The 22152-nt window shown below is 34.9% G+C and overlaps 1 protein-coding gene across 2 annotated transcripts in view; it reads right to left on the bottom strand.

The window, feature by feature from the left end:
* Positions 1-19267, bottom strand: part of LOC111058214 — a 107720-nt gene extending 88453 nt beyond the window's left edge. The window contains exon 1 of one of the 2 annotated variants that reach the window (XM_039433090.1): positions 19149-19267. The gene's annotated coding sequence lies outside the window, so the exon portion shown is untranslated. The remainder of the gene's footprint in view (positions 1-19148) is intronic. The other variant, XM_039433091.1, reaches the window with a different exon arrangement.
* Between the last annotated feature and the right edge of the window lie 2885 nt (positions 19268-22152).

The raw sequence follows: 22152 nt of genomic DNA, 5'->3' as shown, positions 1-22152 counted from the left end.
ACTTTCAAAATAGGAGAAGTAAGTACTTTTATGAGTAAAATAGACTGAATTGTAGGCTTCCCAATTGAACTGACGTGCTTTCATTCTCCCAATTTCAGTTATTCTTGCCTCATTCAGAAGTATAATAGTTTTAACGATTACACTTACCATGGAGATAAATACAGTTAAATTTTAAATTAGGTATAAGATAAATATCTTATCTTCAATGTTCTGAATAGCACCCACCCATTCATTTAATCAAATGACTGTAATCGTTATTTGAGGATTACACTTAACATGGAGATAAATACAGTTAACTATAGTGAGGTCCACGTTATAATGACAGTATTTGCTCAACTTTGAAATTGCTATCCTTGTCTATCATTCGACAAAGCCGGTGATACTATCCTTTTCTAGGTCCACAACGATGCCAATTATGTTTTTGACAGTGTAGAAATATTATTAAAATATTATTATAATTAATTAATGCAGAGAATCGACATCGCTATTCTCCTATCTTTATCCACTGCCATTATAACGTGGACCTCACTATAGAGTATCTTATCCTCAATGTGTTGGATAACAGAACACCCACCGGTTCACTATAATCAAAATACTAGGCAAAGTGAATCTGATGACTAGACTGCTACAACTAAACAGGTACCGGTAACGCACAATGTGGTCAAAATTCGTTTGCATCTAGTGCATAAACATGTCCCAGAACTGTGTCCTGAAGTCTCATATCCTCCAGTTAAATGAGGCATCATCTTCAGCTTGGAAAACGGAAATTACTTTCATGAAGAATATCCCACATTAGGGTATAAGAAGGGGCTTGAAAATCCCCAGAATCTTTGCTGTGATAGAGGGGAAGAATCTTCAACAAAGTGTACGGAAAAATAGGCTCAGTCAGAAATGGAAAGTAACAATAGATTATTTTCAATTATCAATTAATCATTATGTTAGACAATAGTATTTTTTCATCTTAAATTGTCAAAGCATTTTCCAAGAATTGAAGGATTTGAAAGTTTTATAATCTGTTTAAGAACCAACAGGAATATGGTGACGAAAGCCTATGTCATTGAAGTTTTCAAATAAGACTACTGACCAAATGACGACTGATATAGGAAGGATTGGAGAAAGAGGAATAAGAATTGAAAGAGAGTGATTATACAATTTTAAAAGTTCTTGTAATGAGTGTGCATTTTTTCGGTATTGAAATTACAAATATGGATCTGCGTTTCAAATTAACCAAGACGTTTCTCTTATGAAAGTTGCATTGTTTACAAATGGTTCAACATAGCAAGCGGCGTTTCGTGATGCACGAGGTATTGAATATGTAAAATGTTTTCTTTTCGCTTCACCTGAAAATAGTAAGGTCTAGCTTCTAGCGTCTTCACTGATAGGTGTGTTAATCGTTTACATGAATTTAACTGTTCCATTGTAGCAATATATGAATTAGCAAATTAGGATTACTAAACAGTGAACTTTCTAAAAAAAATCGAGCTGAATTCATTGAAACATATTGAATTTGGATATTGAAAATTCGTTCCAACCGCAAACAATTGACGATCCCAGGAGTGAAGCTCAACCACAAGTGAAAATATTTTCAAACTGTTGAAATGCACTTCGTTCGACTCCCAGGAGAGAGAGCTAGTTAATTCGCTTGTTCCATTTTCTGTCTCTCTTGCGGCGTTCCCAACACGCATTATTAGATTTTTCCTCTCTTCATGAACATTGTCAACCCATAATCATTATCATCATTTATCACGCATATGGATGGTGTCACTCGCTGTTTACCTTGACCATTAAGGAAGTAAATTAATATTTACTTATTTTGTCTGTGCCTCCACTCAAAGACTCATTTGGATATCGATTATCATTTGGATAATATTATTATTCATTTGGATGTAGAAGTGGAGAGACAAATTATTGGGGAGCAAAATAAGAATTTAATTTTTAACAATATTGCTAAGAATTAAGATTGACTTTTAGTGTTGAAGATTTATTGGATGGTAGATTGTTTCAGAGTATTGAACCAGCCCTTGAAGGAAGACACTTTTTGAGGGGGTGTTTGAATGGCACCTCCTTCTTCCTCACTCCTTTCACCCCTCCTCTTCGACACTTATCTTTATCATGTCTAATCTTCTCATCAACCTCAATTTTCGCGTCAATCCACTTTGCTCCACACCACACTCTGCTCCCAGATCACTGTTCTCTACTTCTTCTTCTTTTACAGCTTCCTCTTTATTTCTTATTCTTCTCCTAGTTCATTTCCTCCTTCTAGTTCATCTCCTTGCCTTTCTCTTCTTATTTCTCTTCGTTTTCTTCGTATTTTCCGTTATTCTCTGTCTTTTTTTCTTATTTCTCTTCATTTTCTTCGTCTTCTGACTTCTCTTATGTCGTCTCCTTCTTCTGCTTCTTCTTATTTCTCTTCGTTTTCTTTGTCCTCTGAGTTCTCCTCTGATGTCTTCTTCCCATTTCGCTTCATTTTCTCTGTCTTCTGATTTCTCCTATGTCGTCTCCTTCTTATGCTTCTTCTGATTTCTCTTCTATTTCCTTGTCATCTTTCTCATGCTGTATTCTCTTCTGTCTTGTCCTTTCCATCATTTTCTCCCTTGCTGCAACTCCATCCACTCTTCTTCTTCCTTCCTTCTTCTTCTTCTTCTTCTTCTTCTTCTTCTTCTCTTTCTCCTCCTCCTCCTCCTCTTCTTCTTCTTTTTTTTCTTCTTCTTCTTCTCCTTCTTCTTTCAAACATATTTTCTGTCATGCTTTATTCTCTTCTGTCCTGTTCTTCTCATGATTCTCTCCTTGTTGCAACTCCATCCGAGGATGTTCCATTCTTCATCATCTTCTTATTCTCTTTCACCTTCTCTTCCTTACCAATTCTCTTCCAATAATTCTATCTTCTTCTTCCTTTTTCAGTTTATTCATTGTTCTCCAATACAGATTTCCTCCGACTCTTCTGTCTTCTCGTGCTTCCTCTTCTTCAGTCTTGTTCTTTTATTATATTCTGCTAGCTGTCCACCGTCACCTCCTTCAGTCTCACCATTCATTTCATCTGCCATTCTTTTGCTTGTGGTTTTCGCATTCTCCTTCTCCTTTGACTCCCTTATCTACTTCTCTCATTTAGCCTACTCCCTCTTATTCCCCTTCCATTGTAACCTCTCCTTTCCCTTCTTTATTCCCTTCATCTTCATCCCTCTCTTCACCATTCCTCTTATCTCTCTCCTCTGCCATCTCCTCTTGGACTTTCTTTGTACGGGGACTTTTGACCGCAGCACTGATTGCCTTATTCTGAGTACAGCAGTGCCAATGTGATTATATTGGGACACATTCAAGTAAGTGAAGGTTGGTTGGCCCGAGTCTCGCTACTTGCAAGGTACGCTGCAATCTAATAATAATTCTTCCCCCACTAGTTTATTGATTACCAAGACTTGAGAAATTTACCTGGATAGTAATACATGATAATACACATGATTGATATTATAAAAATGGAAATTATTATTCTTAAAACCGTGCTACGACCGTTGTTGGAATAAACAATAAATTGGATTACTATTGTATTTTTATGTAACTTTAAAGTGAAAAAACACTCAATTCACTTTGTTTTTCACTTTAAAGTTATATAAAAATACAATAGTATTAATATTAGTAAAAACAAGATGGATAACCAACAACGAATAAATTGGATTTTTCCATTTTTGAACTGAATATGGAAAGTGTCTTTCCGCTACAAAGGGTGTTCAAGGGTCTTCTTCAGAGTAATATTCCAACAATGGACTTGTCAATTTCGTTCCTTGAGCAAATTCAGACACAAATTTTGTCGATGGCGTGCCATATTTGAGAACAGAGGGGTTCATGAGTTTGATAGCTCGTTTTTGGAAATCAAAAGCATGAATACATCAATAATTAATAAGCAATTATCCCTTAAAATCGAATAGGTGGTTGATAATAGATAATAGTCATGCTATTCAGTGAGAGTGTTACGTCGTCTATTCATCACATGACAAAATCATGAAAATAGAAGCTCTTGAAATTTACTGATTTAGAATATATTATTTTCAGATAAAAATTTGAATAGCATAAAATCTTTTGTGAAGGTAAACTTGTTCTAGTATTTTTTTTACGGAAGAAGAAGACTAGAACAAGTCTAGTCTTGTTCTAGTGCAAAATACCTATTGCTAGTAAGTATTATTGAATTTTTATTAGAGGATTTTTAGGTATAGTAAAAGTGAATGTATATGGTGAGATTCCTATTAAGTTAATAGTTAAGATAAAGATAAAAATTGTTTGTAAGTTTAATATAAATTGCTTACTGTATAATACGTGAATAACCTCCATCATTCCTGCGATTTAGCGAAATCATCAAAACAGAAAGCAGTGAGTATAGAATGTAATTTATTAGACGGAGTAAGGAAATTCCGTAACTCACAGATAACAACTTCAAGAACTTTCTTTTAAAACTTTTTTATTTTTCGAAGATTCTTCTAGAATTCTTTAAAATCTTTCTTAGATTCTTTTATATGATACTATTCATAGACTATTCATATACTATTCAGAGACTATAGTCATAATATACTATTCATAGACTTATGGAATTATATTCCATACTCACTGGTAGAAAGTGAATTTCAGAAACCTTGAACCATCGATGAGCGATGTATAGTCAGATTTCATTGAAGATAAGATGAGCGTTCCGACAATTAAAAAATAAATTGGCATTATTCTTCAACTTCAAGATATAATCAGGTTGAGAAACAATCAAATGCAATCTCTACTATATCTTAGTACCTCTATGATAATCACATTATTCTAATACCGCTCATGAAATGTGTAATTTCACGTAACTTACACTTCAACTGTCTTGAAGCAATCTTTGCAACAATAAAAATTCAGGTAAAGTGTTTCATTCATGAGAGAAAATTATCATATAAATGAAATTAACTGAGGAAACTTTAAACTTCTCCCGCAAGTTAGAGTAGTATAATGATTATTGTGGACGCAATTTGAAGTTGGCATATTAGTTTGGTGATGACATTATAACTTGATATCATTGTAGTCACTTCGGAGACAGTATGGCATTGTCATATTCGTTGATTGGTGTTCGGGTACAGTTCAGAGCAGTTTAGATATGGCAATCACTTCATGACCAAGGTTTCAGATATAATCGAACCAATCTGATTGTTCAGTGAGTATTATAACCTCATTTGATTAACGAATCGAATAGCCTACTCATGTATAATAAGGACAAGTAGAGAATACAGGTGAGGAAGTCAAAATGAAATGTTTTCAAGCGTTCCTCCTACGGCAGTATCCAAACTTTGGGGAGGGACATCCTAAGAAAAATGTACTAAATTGGTTTAAATAGTTGAAATTGAGTTCTAGAGCTTAAATGTTCTACTTTTAAGAAATTTCGACTGTCTGGTTGCCATGGAAAAAATTGTAATGTGAAATTTTCAGTTCAATATTATCATCAAAATTTATATAGTTCTGCTTTTTAAATGAGATTTTGTGTTTGAAAATAGTTTTCTTGATTTTAAAATCTATAAAATATAATCACAGGAAGTGAAAGTGCAAATTTTTAGTGAGAAAGCATGAAGAACCCAAGACATAACCTATAAACTTGAGTGTTGATAGGAAATGAAATTGGGTAATACGGCGAGGCAGAACATCCGAAAGGATCTCTCTGCCGATAAAAGCCATAAGAATAAATAAATAATGTTTTACTCAACTAAAACTATGATATTCAACAGTATAATGTTGTCTGCTGATAGCGAAAAAATAATCACATTGGGCAAATTTATGCAAAGAACATCCAATCGGGAAATAATATTAGGAAGTGCAGGGGATAGTTACAATCAAGGCAGATAGAATTCATGTAATTTAGACTATGTAGGATGTTTTTGTTTTGATATTTAGTATTCAAAAGTCTTGACGCACAATCGGAAAATAATACTAGGAAGTGCAGGGCATAGTTACAATCAAGGTTGATAGAATTCATGTATTTGAGACTATTGTAGTATTTTCATGTTTCGATAAGTATTTAAAAGGCTTGACACCCAAAAATGTCACTTTCAACGATTATCGAATTTGAACATACTCATTTCGATGATAGTTGAGATTTAGTGCCGGGTGTAAAATAGCCGGTTAAATTTCAACCGTGATTAATTCCACGAGAACCAATCAGAGAGCCGTCTTTTCAAAAACGCCTCCTCTGATTGATTCTCGTGAAATTAATCACGGTTAAAATTTAACGGGCTGTTGTGCAACCGGGCCTTAGTGTGACAAACAAATTTGTCTCATTAATGTACTGTGTATTTCAAGTTATTTATTCAATCATTTTTATTTATTTATTCAACTGATCTACTAATCATTAAACATCATCAACAATAGTAGATTTATCAATAGCAAAATACCTTGGCAAAGTATAGTCTATTTTATCAATCAAGAAACTTTTCTATAACAGCTTCTTGAAACTAGCTTCCATATACAGTATCATCAACAGTAGCTTCTACAAAGGGTTATCAGAAAGCTTTTCAAAACAGATATCAATTAATGGGTACTTGGAAAAAATAATATAATATCAACTAGAAGATTCCTAGAATGAGTTTTATAGACAAGTTGGGACTTCAGCTCAATTGCCAAGCCAACAAGCAACTACTCCTAGACTATAATACAAAAATCAGCAACTTTTTATTCCAATTTACTGTCGGTTCCCTACAACTCTGCGTTGAATGAATGAATGGAGGATCACCACGTATAGGTTGCAAATATTGTAAACCGGCGGCAAGGAATGAACGAACGATGTGATCAATAACAAGACCTTTGAAGAGCATCACGTGGAAGATTAATATTCTAAAAAAAGATGGCCGTCAAGCTGCAGCTCGGTCTGTCAATCATGTATCATGTTGTATGCTGCATAGTATCGGTGATGAGAACTACACTTCCTCAGTCATGTATGCCTAAACCAAGGTTAACAGATCTACAGGTGGGCCTGTCCCCATATAAATTCAGCAGTTAATCCTTTCCATGATGGCTGCTAATTTATGCCTGCTGATTTATGCTATAATAGCTGAATTATGAATAATAGCTAATTTATGTCTGCTAAAATGACTGCAAACAGTTATGTTTACTCTATGCAGTGACTCAACCATACATCATAATACCATATAGTCTAGATATCCTAAATCTTTTCATAAATCCAATATGTATCTATAAGACCAAAGATTTTTCTGGAAAATTGAATTACCATTTCCTGAATATAATAATTGCCCGAGCGAAGTGAGGTCTAAGATTCAAGTCGACGGTTTGGCATTTCTCTTAATGTTAAAATGTTTGAATGTTTAAATGTTTATATGTTGCGCATTTACGGCGAAACGCGGTAATAGATTTTCATGAAATTTGACAGGTATGTTCCTTTTTAAATTGCGCGTCGACGTATATACAAGGTTTTTGGAGATTTTGCATTTCAAGGATAATATAAAAGGAAAAAGGAGCCTCCTTCATACGTCAATATTAGAGTGAAAATCAGACTATATAATTATTCATCATAAATCAGCTGACAAGTGATTACACAGATGTGTGGAGAAGCCAGTCTATTGCTGTATTTCCATAAGGTCTATATTTTCAATTACAGTAACTATATTACCATGGCTTACTTTAGATATAGTGGAATAGAGAAACGATAGCATAGTAGATATCCCATGATATAGGCAATACCTACTATTACTTACGTAATAGTAGGTATTGCCTATATCATGGGATATCTACTTACGTATCTAATTACTTACGTAATAGTAGGTATTGGTATAGGGCGTTTATGTCGCAAGTTTTACTGTTATCCCATGCCGATAGTTCACAAAGTTCTTTCCTATGCAGCTGTGTGACGCTGGCAGTCTCTCAACTTGTGCCGTTCATACACTATCACCCCAACAAAACAGTTAAAATTGACAATAATCGACAGTAATCGGCTTGAGATAACCGTAAAAGTTGCGACATAAATTCCCTACTGGGACATCTACTTACGCTATTGTTTCTCTATGATAGTAGGCTATGATATTACCCAATATAGTTACTGTAGTTTCAATCAGGTACTTGTGGATGAGAATACTGCGTGAGGTCTACTGTTTACAGAACTACTAGTAATGTAATAGGTATCCTAAATCTATTTATAAATCCAATATGTATTTGAGACGGCAAGACCATAGATTTTTCTGGAAAATTGAATTAACTCTTCCTGAATAGAATAATCTCAATATACAGAATGTTTACGACCCCTCTACCAATACTCTAGTATTCAATTTCGTATGTTTAACCATTATTTGGAGAAAAATAATAAGTGAAAAAGTAGAATGGCCGCTGTGTGAGTAACTGAAGACTTCCGGACAATTTAAATATGATATTTAGATATGTTTGTTACCCAGGAACAATGCCCTAGAGTGTTAGTAGGGAGTTCGTAAAAAGCCTGTATGTGATAATGTTGATATGAAAGCATCTAGTGACATTGAAATTCAATGGTATTCACAATGAATGAGGTTTTGCTATGATCAACTTGCACGTATTCTGCAAACGTATCATGAACTATTAATTAGACTAGATACAAGAATACAAAAAGCAATACAGTTCCAAATTTCTAGTTGGTTACCGCATCACAGTAAATAAATAACCTATTTTATTGTTCAAAAGAATGAATATCATGTTGTTATTGTATTCTGTCAAGTAACTCATGCTTACATAACCGATACAATAATTTCTCATATAACCAATATAACTAGTAGTTCTGTGAACAGTAGACCTCGCGCTGTTATAACGACGTCCCAAACCATAAGTACATTCACACTGATACACTAACTATTAATTTGATCAGATTATGCTTACACAAGATTTAATTATCATATAACGCTTTCCGGAATTTAGCGCGAGAAAACCAGAAGACATCTAGGCGCCCAGACGAGCTGTTGAAAGTTCTTTGCTTCCTATTTAATAGTGCATAAAAATTGCATTCAATGAGGCATGCAATGAGGCATGCAATTTATAGTCTACACAGCTGTTAATTTTTTACCAAGTTACATTGAGATATTGAATTGCATCCGTCATGGCATGCAATATTTATAGTCAACTCGACAGCTGGTTTATGATGAATAATTCTATAGTCTGATTTTTACTATAATATTGACGTATGAAGGAGGCTCCTTTTTCCTTTTATATTATCCTTGAAATGCAAAATTTCCAAAAACCTTGTATATACGTCGACGCGCAATTTAAAAAGAAACATAACTGTCAAATTTCATGGAAATATATCACAGCGTTTCGCCGTAAATGCGCAACATATAAACATTTAAATATTAAGAGAAATTCCAAACCGTCGACTTGAATCTTAGACCTCACTTCGCTCGGTCAATAATCTTTCATAACCAACTATATGATACGATACAAATGATAGACACAACATAAAAAGTGTGTGGACACAGGTGGAACCGTGTAGACACGTACATGAATAGATTTCGGGTTCAAGTGAGAGATCACACGGTTCAAGTTACTTTCTGCCGTTAAAATACCTCCAGTAGACTAATTGAAACGTCTACTGAAATCGTGTAAACTAGGAATGAACTACTATAAAAAGCAGTATTCATATTATTGGATTGAAATAACTGATAACTCACTGAAACTACTTCAAGATTGATGCACAGAATAACACTAAACTACGCAACTATAGGTGTGCAACTAAGTCGTGCATGTTTCTTGTGACACCCGTTTATCAATAAGAATAACAGGAATATCGTAATAAAAAGACATCCTGACCGAATATCGATAATATAATGACAAGGCAGACTAAGGCAGACCATCCCACGCCTCACGACTGACACTATGACAGTGACACCACCGCGCGTAAAAATTTAACGAGTGACGACTCCTCTCTAGCGAGATTCACTCCATTCAGCATTAGAGTAATGGAAAGCATTGATATTATTCATTAGGAATGGTGACAGTTTCAAGTGAATCACACTCAACTCAACTACTGCCGGAAATTCATGAAATAAATATGGATTCTCGTCTAGAATGAAACCAGCTACGGTTCCTTCCTTGAATTTTCCTTGAAAATTCCCACACAAACTAGTCTAGGTAATAGTACGTAATTGGCATACAGTAAACTGAATTTCCCCTTGGTGAACTGTATTCAATGCAGGTGATAGATAGGGTTAACATTTCTAGGAGAATTTCTAAACCATGTTTTATTATAATGTCAATATTATAATGCAAGAGACATGATGTGGAAATGAGGACATGGGACATGAGCGAATGAGACAGAATGTGACCTTTCGAGGAAATTTTCACTCTTTCTTCAATTCGTCTAATAAGTCCAAACCTACCCTTAATAATATCAGCTAGAACAGTTTGAAAGAATTCACATGTTATCCAATGTGAGTGTTATTATCCGAATATTATTCAAGCTGTATTATTTTATTTTAAAGTGAGTTTAAAAGCAGTTTTGGACGAATGCTTGTTGTTTTCACCTGGATTGTATATATTGTCTTTGAATAAATAAATAAATAAATGCTTTGTTGGTATCTCGGCCTATCTATTTTTTCAAATAGGGCAAATAATATCCATGTAAGATGTAAACTTGATTGCTGTAGTTTTATCTTCCACAATTAATAGATAATAGTCCACAGAGGATCTCTTCACACTATGCTCATTGATGAAATTTCTTGGAAAAGACCTTTAATCGAAGTTTTTTCATAAGTTCTGAGAGCCGAAAGGGAGAAAATTATGCAATAGATGTTTTAATAGATTTTTTTTAATAAAAATTTTCTTCACTATCACAAACATTTGACATATTTCTGAGAGGACTTTCACAATATGGTAGATCTCATTAATGTTATTGAATGAATCAACACATTTTTCCACATCATCGTTCAAGGAAAATGTTATGTGGCTCAATGTAATTCTAAAATGTCACAATCGATACTATACCACAAGTATAGTAGGCAATATGAGGGCTACAATAGATCAGTTCTAACGTATCGCATTGTTGAAGATGTCTGTTTCAGGAGGAATTTCACAGAAAAAATAGCTGAAACAATGTTTCAAAGAAAAGCCCGACTCAAACTTCAAGCTCATTGCAAAGTAGCCTATTACTTTTTCAGCTGAATGAGTTTTAAAAATATTTTTTGAGTGCCTTCATTTGTTTCAAAAGTGGAAGTTGGGTCTGCTGACAGTGAGTTTTGAAAAAGGTTAGGATAAAAAAGGCATTTAGCAGACATTTTTCAACTTCCGCGTTCATCTGCGTTGAGTATGTGAAAAATGCTCTGTTATTCTAGACAGCTCAATTTACGCAGAAACAATAGTATGAATGAGAGGAGCTCCCATTCAGTTCTACAACTGATTTAGTAATTCATTGCACACTATTGAATATCTTAAGAAGGGTGTATTGATAGTAGGCTATAAATTAAGGTGTATTCGCCAATATTTGTTCATGAGGCATATTGGATGTGTAAATGTGCGAGTGCACGCTTGATTATGCATGGCAATAGGAACACTCACTCTGAACAAGTGCACTTGTTGGTTGCGTTCAGTGTTAGCAGCTACAAAAAGGCCCAATGAGTTTCAATAGCTCTTTCAAAATTGTGTTGTTTGGTTCATGCGTGATCTGACATGCATTTGCACATACAAGCATCCAATATGATCATACTCTCAGTGAAATTTCCTCTACACTAACCTTCTAACAGCCTTCTAAGCATTCCTTCTAAAAGGAATTTGAAAGAGGACAAGACAATAGGAAATCAAAGGTCATTATGCATACTAAGAACGTGTTTCAACTCATCCTGATTAGTAGGAAGGAATTGGGAAGCATGTTCACATAATCTTTAAAAATCGAGTGAATGTAGAGAGAAATAGAATATTTCTCTGTATTAGAGAGAAATATAATTATTATTTTTAGAGAGCACTACTATTATTCTCTGTATATTGGAGAACTGAAATCGTTTGAAATACTGTACAGTATGATTGTCACAAATCCAAGGCAGAATCTGTCTTTCTCTCCAATTTTTTGAAATGTGCAACCGTATATCTCGATCTCTGCATTTGGAGCTCATATCAAAGAGACCTCTCACTGGAGAATCCTATTGCATTAGACGAGGCATCGGTAATTTAGACAATTTTCTACATAAGAAGAATCCTATTTCAAAGTAAGCTCACTCGAATGCTCTATCCTGAACACAGGTGAGGAGCACAGTATGTTATTCTCTCTCTACTTTCAATTCTGACTTTGATGAGTGAGCATCTGGAAGAGGTGACCAAAAGGCAAGACGTAATAAAAATAAAAGAGTCAAAATATCTGAAAAAATATAGAATACAAAGGAAATACTCTACCAATGATACATATATGCGAGGAAAACTTTTTCTAGTGTGTTCATTCGAACTCTTCTTAAAACACTTGAACCACACAATGAATATGCTCATACTTTAACTACACTTTGATGCTTTAAACACTGTCTGAAGTGGCTTCAAGTATAATGAATAGAGCCTATTATTTTTCTTTCTAAGGGGAAAACATCTCAGGCTATAAAGGAGGAGTCTCCAAAGAGACTAGTAGATATTGGTTGATAACTAGTTTTAAGTCCTAGGATAGCCTACTCGAAATATTAATATGTTTCTCTCAAACATTTCAACTCCCTATATAACTTCGGAGGTTGCCTGTATCACATTGAGAACTGGAAACTCCTTAGGTTTTGAATTGAGTGGAAAAATCGATCAGAACTTCTGAAAAATCTATTATTTGCTGCCGAAGAACAACGAAAAAGTCTTTGAGAAATTTCCGGTTTTGGAAGGGTTTTGTAGAATTCTAACCCTTAGTAGAATTCTACAAAACCCTTACAAACTATCAAGACACTCAGTTTTCATTGAAACTTTAAATTATTTAAGATAAAACATTCAATTTCTCCACTTATATTACCCAAGAGGGACAGGGATGGAACGTTAAATCGAAAGAATAATCCATTACCCCGTCAGTGACTGAAGCGCTTCCAAATGACAGAACCCCATACATCTCCTCTGGAAACCCCTCAGGTTACAAGAAATCTTTAAGAATCCTTCTATTGCCCTCCATCCCCGTTTCTGAAAGTGAGATTATATTTGTTCTACTTCTAAAACCCAAAATTCCCAACTTATAATATCTCAATTTACGAAAAAGCCCTTAGAAACGCTCAAAGCCCCTCTTGCTTAGTAGTCTATGAGTATTTAGTTCATGACTATAACACAGTAGTAAAAATAATATAGTTCTATGCTCCTCACCCAGTTACTATCACCAAAACCTCGTATAGTTTCTTTAGGCTACTACTTGGAAACCATGAGAAATCATAGTGCTTATCCTGATTACTGACTTAGAGTGGCATCAGTTACGACTAAATTTCTTGTATTCCAAAACCCCAAGAATGGAAAAGGAAGATTGGAATCCATGAGAATTCCCAGTGAATATCCCGATCACTGTTGAAGAGTGACTTCCAGCTCTTCAAAACATCAGTTACGACTGTAAATTTATTGTATTCAAACCCCCCAAGAATGGGAAATGGAAGATTTGATTAGATGAGAAATCTTAGAATATCCAGATCACCGTCCACGGGTGATTTCCAGAGTTCTTCAAGACATCATCAGTTTTAGTCATTGTAATCTCTTGTATTTAGGAAACTTAGGAATGGAAAATGGAAGAAAATCTTAGAATATCCTGATCACTGTTGAAGAGTGATTTCCAAAGTTCTTCAAAACATCATGAGTTTCAATTTTATTGTAATTTCTTGTATTTAGGAAACTTAAAAATGGAAAATGGAAGAAAATCTTAGAATATCCTGATCACTGTTGAAGAGACTTCATCAGCTTCAGTTATTGTAATCTCTCGTATTTAAGAAACTTAAAAATGGAAAATGGAGGAGAATCTTAGAATATCCTGATCACTGTTGAAGAGTGATTACCAGATTTCTTCAAAACATCATCAGTTTCAATTGTAATCTATTGTATTTAAGAACTTAAAAATGGAAAATAGAAGAGAATCTTAGAATATCCTGATCACTGTTGAAGAGTGATTTCCAGATTTCTTCAAAACATCATCAGTTTCAATAATTGTAATCTCTTGTATTTTGAGAAACTTTAAAATGGAAAATGGAAGAAAATCTTAGAATATCCTGATCACTGTTGAAGGGTGATTTCCAGATTTCTTCAAGACATCATCAGTTTCAGTTATTGTAATCTCTTGTATTTAAGAAACTTAAAAATGGAAAATGGAAGAAAATGATGATGCACATTATAACACTAAACTACGCAACTATAGGTATGCAACTAAGTCGTGCATGTTTCTTGTGACACCCGTTTATCAATAAGAATAACAGGAATATCGTAATAAAAAGACATCCTGACCGAATATCGATAATATAATGACGAGACAGTTTGAAGCAGACCATCCCACGCCTCACGACTGACACTATGACAGTGACACCACCGCGCGTAAAAATTTAACGAGTGACGACTCCTTTCTAGCGAGATTCACTCCATTCAGCATTAGAGTAATGGAAAGCATTGATATTATTCATTAGGAATGGTGACAGTTTCAAGTGAATCACACTCAACTCAACTACTGCCGGAAATTCATGAAATAAATATGGATTCTCGTCTAGAATGAAACCAGCTACGGTTCCTTCCTTGAATTTTCTTTGAAAATTCCCACACAAACTAGTCTAGGTAATAGTACCTAATTGGCATACAGTTTACATACACTACACATAGTTATACAGTTGGCATACAATTTCTCCTTGGTGAACTGTATTCAATGCAGGTGATAGGTAGGGTTAACATTTCTAGGAGAATTTCAAAACCATGTTGTATTACAGTCAATATTATAATGCTAGAGACATGATGTGGAAATGAGGACATGCGACATGAGCGAATGAGACAGGATGTGACCTTTCGAGGAAATATTCACACTTTCCTATTTGTCTAACAAGTTCAAACCTACCCTTAATAATATCAGCTAGAATTGTTTGGAAGAATTCACATGTTATCCAATGTAAGTGAAAAGTGAATGTTATTATCCGAATATTATACTAGCTGTATTATTTTAAAGTAAGTTTAAAAGCAGTTTTGGACGAATGCCTGTTGTTTTCACCTGTATTGTATTCTATTGTCTTTGAATAAATAAATAAATTTTTTGTTGTTATTAAGGCCTATCTATTTTATTTTTTCGAAAAGGTCAAATAATATCCATGTCAGATGTCAACTTCATTGCCATTGTTTCATCTTCCACAATAGATAATACAGAGAATCTCTCCACACTTTGCTCATTGATGAAAATTCTGAGAGCCGAAAAGGAAAATATTATGCAGTAAATTTTTCAATAGATAAAAAATTTTCTTCACTATCACAAACATTTGACATATTTCTGGGGGATTTCCACAAGATGGTAGATCTCATTAATATTATTGAATGAATCCACGCATTTTTCCACATCATCGTTCAAGAGAAATGTTATGTGGCTCAATGTAATTCTAAAATGTCACAATCGATACTATACCACGGGTATAGTAGGCAATATGAGGACTTCAATAGATCAGTTCTAACGTATCGCTTTATTGACGATGTTTGTTTCAGAAGGGATTTCACAGAAAAAATAGCTGAAACAATGTTTCAAAGAAAAGCCCGACTCGAACTTCAAGCTCATTGCAAAGTAGCCTATTACTTTTTCAGCTGAATGAGTTTTAAAAATATTTTTTGAGTGCCTTCATTTGTTTCAAAAGTGGAAGTTGGGTCTGCTGACAGTGAGTTTTGAAAAAGGTTAGGATAAAAAAGGCATTTAGCAGACATTTTTCAACTTCCGCGTTCATCTGCGTTGAGTATGTGAAAAATGCTCTGTTATTCTAGACAGCTTAATTTACGCAGAAACAATAGTATGAATGAGAGGAGCTCCCATTCAGTTCTACAACTGATTTAGTAATTCATTGCACACTATTGAATATCTTAAGAAGGGTGTATTGATAGTAGGCTATAAATTAAGGTGTATTCGCCAATATTTGTTCATGAGGCATATTGGATGTGTAAATGTGCAAGTGCACGCTTGATTATGCATGACAATAGGAACACTCACTCTGAACAAGTGCACTTGTTGGTTGCGTTCAGTGTTAGCAGCTACAAAAAGGCCCAATGAGTTTCAATAGCTCTTTCAAAATTGTGTTGTTTGGTTCATGCGTGATCTGACATGCATTTGCACATACAAGCATCCAATATGATCATACTCTCAGTGAAATTTTCTCTACAGTAACCTTCTAACAGTATTCAACTAGTTTATTCTGAAAGGAATTTGAAAGAGGAAAAGACAATAGGAAATCGAAGTTCATTATGCATACTAAGAACGTGTTTCAAGTCATCCTGATTAGTACGGTAGGAAGGAATCGGGAAGCATGTTCACATAATCTTGAAAATTGAGTGAATGTAGAGAGAAATAGAATATTTCTCTGTATTGGAGAGAAATATAATTATTATTTTTAGAGAGAACTACTATTATTCTCTGTATATTGGAGAACTGAAATCGTTTGAAATACTGTACAGTATGATTGTCACAAATCCAAGGCAGAATCTGCCTTTCTCTCCAATTTTTTGAAATGTGCAACCGTATATCTCGATCTCTGCATTTGGAACTCATATCAAAGAGACCTCTCACTGGAGAATCCTATTGCATTAGACGAGGCATCGGTAATTTAGACAATTTTCTACATAAGAAGAATCCTATTTCAAAGTAAGCTCACTCAAATGCTCTATCTTGAACACAGGTGAGGAGCACAGTATGTTATTCTCTCTCTACTTTCAATTCTGACTTCGATGAGTGAGCATCTGGAAGAGGTGACCAAAAGGCAAGACGTAATAAAAAGAAAAGAGTTACAATATTTAACAAATTAATATTGTGGATATACAAAGGAAATACCCTACCAATGATACATATAACCGAGTAAAACTTTTTCTATTGTGTTCATTCGAACTCATCTTAAAACACTTGAACCACACAATGAACATTCTCATAATTTCACTACACTTTGATGCTCTAAACACTGTCGCTTCAAGTATAATGAGTAGAACCTATTATTTTTATCTGTAAGGGGGAAAAACCTCTCAGGTTATAAAGAAGGAGTCTCCAAAGAGACTAGTAGATTTTGGTAGATAACTAGTTTCAAGTCCTACGATACTCAAAATATTAATATGTTTCTCTCAAACATTCCAACTCCCTATATAACTTCGGAAGTTGCCTGTATCACATTGAGAACTGGAAACTCCTTAGGATTTGAATTGAGTGGAAGAAGATCGAACAGAACTTCTGAAAATTCTATTATATGCTGCTGGAGAACAACGAAAAATTCTTTTGAAAAATTTCTTGTTTTGGAAGGGTTTGTAGAATTCTAACCCTTAGTAGAATTCTACAAAACCCTTAAAAACTATCAAGACACTCAGTTTTCATTGAAACCTTAAATTATTTAAGATAAAACATTCAATTTCTCCACTTATATTACCCAAGAGGGACAGGGATGGAACGTTAAATCGAAAGAATAATCCATAACCCCGTCAGTGACTGAAGCGCTTCCAAATGACAGAACCCCATACATCTCCTCTGGAAACCCCTCAGGCTACAAGAAAATCTATAGGAATCCTTCTATTGCCCTCCATCCCCGTTTCTGAAAGTGAGATTATATTTGTTCTACTTCTAAAACCCAAAATTCCCAACTTATAATATCTCAATTTACGAAAAAGCCCTTAGAAACGCTCAAAGCCCCTCTTGCTTAGTAGTCTATGAGTATTTAGTTCATGACTATAACACAGTAGTAAAAATAATATAGTTCTATGCTCCTCACCCAGTTACTATCACGAAAACCTCGTATAGTTTCTTTAGGCTACTACTTGGAAACCATGAGAAATCATAGTGCTTATCCTGATTACTGACTCAGAGTGGCATCAGTTACGACTAAATTTCTTGTATTCCAAAACCCCAAGAATGGAAAAGGAAGATTGGAATCCATGAGAATTCCCAGTGAATATCCCGATCACTGTTCAAGAGTGACTTCCAGCTCTTCAAAACATCAGTTACGACTGTAAATTTATTGTATTCAAACCCCCCAAGAATGGGGAATGGAAGATTTGAATAGATGAGAAATCTTAGAATATCCAGATCACCGTCCACGGGTGATTTCCAGAGTTCTTCAAGACATCATCAGTTTTAGTCATTGTAATCTCTTGTATTTAGGAAACTTAGGAATGGAAAATGGAAGAAAATCTTAGAATATCCTGATCACTGTTGAAGAGTGATTTCCAGAGTTCTTCAAAACATCATGAGTTTCAATTTTATTGTAATTTCTTGTATTTAGGAAACTTAAAAATGGAAAATGGAAGAAAATCTTAGAATATCCTGATCACTGTTGAAGAGACTTCATCAGCTTCAGTTATTGTAATCTCTCGTATTTAAGAAACTTAAAAATGGAAAATGGAGGAGAATCTTAGAATATCCTGATCACTGTTGAAGAGTGATTACCAGATTTCTTCAAAACATCATCAGTTTCAATTGTAATCTATTGTATTTAAGAAACTTAAAAATGGAAAATAGAAGAGAATCTTAGAATATCCTGATCACTGTTGAAGAGTGATTTCCAGATTTCTTCAAAACATCATCAGTTTCAATAATTGTAATCTCTTGTATTTTGAGAAACTTTAAAATGGAAAATGGAAGAAAATCTTAGAATATCCTGATCACTGTTGAAGGGTGATTTCCAGATTTCTATAAACATCATCAGTTTCAATAATTATTGTAATCTCTTGTATTTAGGAAACTTAAGAATGGAAAATGGAAGAAAATCTTAGAATATCCTGATCACTGTTGAAGAGTGATTTCCAGATTTCTTCAAAACATCATCAGTTTCAATAATAATTGTAATCTCTTGTATTTAGGAAACTTGAGAATGGAAAATGGAAGAGAATCTTAGAATATCCTGATCACTGTTGAAGAGTGATTTCCAGATTTCTTCAAAACATCATCAGTTTCAATAATTATTGTAATCTATAGAGTTTAGGAAACTTAAGAATGGAAGAGGTTTCCATTGGATTGTCGAAAACCTCAATTTTTCGTAAAAATCCATCAATTCTATTACCTGCAACTAGGGGGCTGTGTTGTTAGATGGCCGCAGTTGACGTTTACGTATCGCTAGCGTTGCTGATCATCGGCGAGCCCGTTATCGTCGCAAGCCGTTCAGATTCCGTTTGACGGTCTGACGCCGACGCTGACCAAACAATATTCGCGCGCTGACGGAGGTGCGCGTGCGTCAACACACCTGTTGAAGAGAGGCGCACGCACCCACACACACGGCAATCGCACATCACACGCCCCATCGAGCGTGCTGAAACGACACTCAACACTCACACACACTCACACACCGTCAACCCCTGCTTTGTTCGTGACGCGGCGACTACTGACGATCAAACGGACATCTTCATCACATTGGCTCCTAGTCTCTGATGGTGATGGGTCAATTTTTATCTATTTCATTGGAAAATCAACATTCTCTCGTCATTCTTGAGGGGACTTCATTATTATATTGAAGGTTGATGAATTTGTTTTCAATTGACAGTGAGGGAAAAGGACTAACTGACGAACATCGTATCCTCGTTAAATGCAGATTTTTAAAATCGATTATTATTTCAATGACAAAAGCATAAAATGGTGCATGCCACACATGTCCACCTGCCCTCCACCCCACAGAAATATCGGACATGAGTAGGATCGGAACGCTGCATGATAATATTGTGGCCCGAGCTACACTGTCGATTTCGGTTCAGCAAGATGTCATTCAAATTCGATCAAAACCGATAAATATTTTGTATTTTGTGTTTATTGTACATTAACATAGTAAATCTGCTTCAAACCTTAAAGGAACTTGTTTTTTGGGACCAAGTTTCGCGTATTTCGTCACATATCTTAAAAATTACTGTAGCTACTGGTCTGGAAACGGTTTTATTCAATCAAACGTTAATTTTAATTTTAATTTTCAGTTAATTTTACATAAATTCCGCTAAATTTTACATCTTGATTAACAGCCAACAAATACCCGTAGGGCTTCGTTTCAGCAGGGGAACTGAAATTCAGACGAAATCTTTCACTCTGTATAACTTGGTAACCAAGCATTTTCGGACCTATGTTGATTGGAACTTCTCTTCTTCTTTTGATGTGAGGAATCGCCCCCTGACCTTTTTTCAGAACACTCTGTATAAATCACGACCCACTCGTTCTGAACCAGTGATAATGGAGTTATTATACAGAGCTACAGAGTGAATTTTTACCTTGTCATCAAGTAGGTAGTGGACAAATCAATACTATAGTGAGGTCCACGTTATAATGGCAGTGTTTGATTAGCCATCACTTTTCCTCCGTAGAAAAGGCATTGACAAGACAGAGGATCGGCAACGTTGTTCTCCTATCTCTCTCCACTGCCATTATAACGTGGACCTCACTACAGTGAGAAGCATGAAAGTTATGTGGTGAGAAGTTTAGGAATACGGTAATGCATGAGATGAGAATTATAAAACCCCACTCCTACCGTCAGAAAGGATGAAAGGAATAATATAGTGTTTGAAAAAATCTGAAAAATTCACTTGAGGGAAAGCAGATTGGAGGAAAACAACTGATAAATTACCAAAAAACCAATTAACAAAATATCAAATATAGTACTGTATTCAGAATATGAAGCCAACCCATAATACAAATAAACTTTGTTTTGAAATTATCTCTAGAAAAAAATTGATTCCACTTTATAAGATTGTTTCAGATACTAATCAGTTAATCCATTGTTTGCTAAGCCTGAAACTGAGGTGAAAATATCATCACTACATGAAGTTCCCATCACGGATAGCTAATTTAATTGAGTTGAGTTGATATCATCTCAAGCTTTACACTGAACTAGTCAATCTCCATATTAGCACTCATGACCTTTAACTTTACTAATAAAGCGGAGTGCTTTCATTTTGGTCAGAGGGGTGTAATGGTTTTGATGTAGATTTCAATGGAATTATCGTACTGTATTCACTGGAAATTCGAGGAACAGATTGATATGCTTTCCACAAAGATCATTGAATAACTTGGCGGAAAACTATTATAACGTATCCTCCTATTGAATTACAGTTATTTCATTAGTATTTGATAATTGACCGAGCAAAGTGAGGTTCAAGATTCAAGTCGACGGTTTGGCATTTCTCTTAATGTTTAAATGTTTATATGTTGCGCATTCACGGCGAAACGCGGTAATAGATTTTCATGAAATTTGACAGGTATGTTCCTTTTTTAATTGCGCGTCGACGTATATACAAGGTTTTTGGAAATTTTGCATTTCAAGGATAATATAAAAGGAATAAGGAGCCTCCTTCATACGCCAATATTAGAGTAAAAATCAGACTATAGAATTATTCATCATAAATCAGCTGACAAGTGATTACACAGATGTGTGGAGAAGCCAGTCTATTGCTGTGAGGTCTATAGTTTCAATCAGGTACTTGTGGATGAGAATACTGCGTGAGGTCTACTGTTCACAGAACTACTATTATATATTAGGCTACTATTCAATAACATCAGTATTGCGATATCTCACTTTCTTTCATTATTTCAAAAAGTCCATTACCATCCAATAGTCTACTGGATTTAAGCACTGCTTACCATCAACATTCGATGATTGCTTGATTGCTTGGAATTTCATTATATATGTACATTATCCGTAATAGACTATTTTTAAAATTCCAGTAGGGGGGGGGGAGGGACGCAGACTGCGCCGTTCTTGAAATTCTTTCAGGGTGGGGGTAAAAATCAAATCTTGGGGTCCATAAAAATGGTTTAAGACTACTACTGACATTTTTTCTCAAGGGAGGGAGTGGATGCCGAATTTTTCCTTTTGGGGGGTGGGGACACCCCTATTTGAAATTCTTTCAGGGTAGGGGAAAAAATTAAAAAAATTAACTTTTTGGGGTCCAAAAATGGTTTAAGACTACCACTGACATTTGTTTCTCAAGGAGAAGGGGTGGAAGACGAATTTTTCCATTGGTGGGGGGGGGAAATCACCCCTATTATTATTTTAAAGGAGCACCGGATTGGGCTATTTTATCTATGATATA

Source organism: Nilaparvata lugens, chromosome 7 (genome assembly GCF_014356525.2).
Source record: "Nilaparvata lugens isolate BPH chromosome 7, ASM1435652v1, whole genome shotgun sequence".
Lineage (NCBI taxonomy): Eukaryota > Metazoa > Arthropoda > Insecta > Hemiptera > Delphacidae > Nilaparvata > Nilaparvata lugens.
This window is presented reverse-complemented; position numbering and strand designations above follow the sequence as displayed.